This window comes from Microcebus murinus, chromosome 3 (genome assembly GCF_040939455.1).
Source record: "Microcebus murinus isolate Inina chromosome 3, M.murinus_Inina_mat1.0, whole genome shotgun sequence".
NCBI lineage: Eukaryota > Metazoa > Chordata > Mammalia > Primates > Cheirogaleidae > Microcebus > Microcebus murinus.
Genome location: NC_134106.1, coordinates 104,994,012 through 104,998,232, shown reverse-complemented (window position 1 = coordinate 104,998,232; position 4,221 = coordinate 104,994,012).

Sequence of the window (4,221 nt, the reverse complement as noted above, 5' to 3'; positions counted from 1 at the left end):
ACATCCAATGATTACTAAGCCCTGCTTATTTTAACTCTTTACTGTGAGCATCGTATTATTTCTCTTTATTCCCATTCCCATTACTTTAGGCCACGCTTTTGTTATTTCTCATATGGTTTCTGAACAGCTGCTTTACTACTCTGTCCCTATTGTCATCCACTTCATGTTCTGCTTTGTGGCCCAAGTAATCTTACTAATGTAAAAGCTGGCACAAACCACTCTTCTCAAATGTCTTAAAAGGCTCCCCCTTTTGCAAAAAGGATTAAATCCAGCTCCTTACTATACTTATTAAGATCTTTCATGTTCTCTTTAATTCCTTCTCAAAATTCATCTCTTTGCATTTTCCGTGTGTAACACAGGCCTAATCCACACTGATGTGTTTGTAATCCCTTAAAACTATGCTTTCTCTTCTTGCTACTCTTGCATGTGTGTCTTCCTCTACTTAGCATTATTTTTTCTTCACTTGAAGAAAGAATCTCCTTATTATTCAATTAACAAAACAATTTTTCTTCCTTGCTATTCTCCATTATACTCTTTGCATCCTTATCCTTCTGTGCTGTCATTAGTAATTTTTTATGTCTCTCCTAATATACCCTAAGGTCTTTGACTACAGAGATCATTATTTACATTTTTTTGTATCCCTGGTGTCTAGGATACCAAATGAACAATAGTATTTGATATTTATTTGTTAATAAATAAATAGAATAAAATTCTTTGATGAGAATACTTTCACTGTGTTCAAACCTACTCAGAATTAAAACTACATATTCTTTGAGTTAGCTAATGAAAATATAATTATTCATCTATTGGCAAATTCCTTTGACCACAAATATATGAAATTTCAGTTTTGAAATAATTTGAATTTCAGGAGATTATTAAATAATTAAAATATTTCAAAAGCAATAACACCATTTTGCACTGCCACAAACAGTGTATGAGAGTTATGATTTTTTCCACATCCTCACCAACACTAGTTATTATTTGACTTTTTCATTTAGTCATCCTTGTGGGTATGCAGTGGTATTTCATTGTAGTTTTGCATTGCATTTCCCTGATGACTGCATTTCCCTGATGACTAATGACGTTGAGGATCTTTTCATGTGTTTATTGGCCATTTGTATATCTGCCTTGGAGAAATATCTATTCAGATTATTTTCCTATTTGTAAAGTGAGTTATTTTATTTTTATTATTGAGTTGTAAGAGTTCTTTATATATTCTGAATACAAGTCCTTTATCAGATACATGATTTGCAAGTACATTTTTCCCACTCTGTAAGTTGTCTTTTTCACTTTCTTGATGGTATTCTTTAAGCAAAGAAGTTTTAAATTTGATGAAGTCCCATTTATCTATTTTTTCTTTTATTGCTCATGCTTTTGGTGTCATTTCACCAAATCCAAGGTCATGAAGATTTATCCCTACATCTTTGTCTAAGAGTTTTATAGCTTTAGCTCTTATGTTTAGGTCTTTGATCCATTTTGAGTTAATTTTAGTAAATGGTATAAGTTAAAAACAGTTTGGCAGTTCCTTAAATAATTAAACAGAATGCTATATGATCTCGTATATTCCACTTCCTGCTATATATCCAAAATAAATAAAAACATATATCCACATAAAAACTTATATATACAATGCTTATGGCAGTATTATTAATAATAGCCAAAAGCTGAAAACAACCCAAATGCATATCAACTGATGAATGAATAAACAAAATGTGAAGTATATCCATATAATAGAGCATTATCTGGCCATAAAAACGAATGAACTATTGGTATATGCTAAGGTATGAACCTTGAAAACATTATGCTTAAAGGAAGAAGGCAATCACAAAAGACCACCTATTATATGATTCCATTCATATGGTAATCCAGAGTAGGGAAATCTATAGATACAGAAAGTGTTTTTTTAGGGCTGCCAGGGTTGGGAATAATGAGGGGTGATATCTAAAAGGTATGGGATTTCTTTACAAAGTGAGAAAAATATTCTAAAATTGATTGTGGTGAGGGATAGTTGTGTATACCTGAGTACTAAAGATACTTCTTTACATGGATGAATAGTATTATAAGTGAATTATATCTCAATAAAACTGTTAAGAAAAAAAGAATTAAAATATTTCTGTATACATTCTTTCTTTCTAGGTTTATTCCCTTACGGGGTATGCCATAGAAATTAGCCTCACATATATATATATACTCTGGCAAGTCATTTCTTCTTAGCTTTTTCCATCATGATGCCAAATGAGAAGCATCTCATTATTCTCTGCAATCCTATTCTATTTTATTAGAATTATCTCTGTTCAGTTCAAAAGACATGACACTCTAACCCATAAATTTGATGACATGTCATTATTGAACAGGCCAGAAAAAGCTTCTTAATAATATTCTCTTCATATTTTTGAGATTTTTAGGGAAGAATAATATTGATCTTACTTAATTCTGCTTTTCTTCTTACCTACGTATCAGAAAGCAAAGTATGGCTTACATGATAATGTTTAAGACTATGAATGAATTTTATTCATTACATTTGATAGATGGGTTATTAATAGCTGTAAATAATTTAAGCAAAATTTAAGTTGTCGTCTTATAACTGTAGCAAATATAGTTCTTGGCAAACAGATGTGGCCACTGGGATTTGAAATACTTCTAGTTGCTTAACTGTTCATAGAAAATGCTTATAGAGTTCATGCTACGGTGGATTAATTAATTAAACTGAAATACAATGTTTTTACTATCTATATAAACAATGAATTTGAAGTAATTCATTCATAAGACTTTATAATATAAACAATCTCTATTTATAAAATATAACCCTGAAATCTCAACACATAATTAAAATAGAATGATTTCAAATGAACTCTGAAAGAGATAATTATTTCTTCAGAATATTTTAAAATTAAAAAAATTTAAAAACATGTATGTACAAGTCTTTATAAAAATGCCAAAGAATGAAGATTAAAAAATAATAAAATGAATTTTTTTTTTTTTTTTGAGACAGAGTCTGGCTCTTTTGCCTGGGCTAGAGTGCCATGGTATCAGCCTAGCTCACAGCAACCAATCCTTTTGCCTCAGCCTCCCGAGTAGCTAGGGCTACAGGCATGCACCACCATGCCAGGCTAATTTTTTCTATATATTTTTTTTAGTTGGCCAATTAATTTCTTTCTATTTTTTTTAGTAGAGACAGAGTCTCACTCTTGTTCAGGCTGGTTTTGAATTCCTGACCTTGAACCATCCTCCCGCCTCGGCCTCCCAGAGCGCTAGGATTGTAGGCGTGAGCCACTACCCCCCACCTCCCGGCCCTAGTAAGTAAATTTTTAAAGTAAATATTTAATGTTATTCATTCAGTTTTGAACAAGATATTGCATTACTATTTGTCTTATATTAAACACTATTGTTTCAATATAGTTTAAAATATAGATTATACTCCTATAGTGTGCCTAACCTATTGGGAGCTTTAAATACACACAGATACGTAAATACATATTTAATGAGTAGAAGAAAACTATGTAGTTTGGACTAGAGTTTATTCAAAGGAGAAAATAGTTTTTATCAGATAAAATACTTTGATAAATACTTGGAAGTCATTCTGACTTTTCAAGAAGCTCTTGGTGCAACAGATTTCAAGAATTTTCTTGAGAGGACATGTCAAAATGTATGATAGGAAGACAGCCTTTTTTAAAAAATGGAGCTTCTGGTAATAATCTCAAAAGGATAAGATGGGAGTGGAAGAAAAAGCCAACAGAGGGATTTGTAAGGCAATAAACTGCCTTATGTGAAACCAGGATTTTCTAAAGGCAGTGAAATTTATTAAACATTTGGCTATATTATTCTTATTCTGGGGAAAAAAAAGAGCTGAGTTTCATGTGATTTTTTTGACTGAAATAGCATAGGAAGATATCAGTACCTAAGAGGTATATGGGATCAGAAAAACTTAAGTCTCTTCATATTAAGCAAAATCAATTAGGAGACTTTAGGCCTTCCTTAGAGTATGGACATTTGCTTTAGAGCTTAAGAGGTCAAGGAGGTCCCCAGTATTTTAGTACCAAATAATATTGGTAAATTGGAAATGGAAATAGTATTTCTCAAAGTGATGACTTTGGCACAAGGCATAAGGGTTCTACCACTAGATATGAGTCCCTAGAATTTAAAATTCATGAGGGCAGCATTTTTATTACAGCCCCTTTAAGAATGGCTGGCACACACTTGGAATTGCACACACACAAAAAA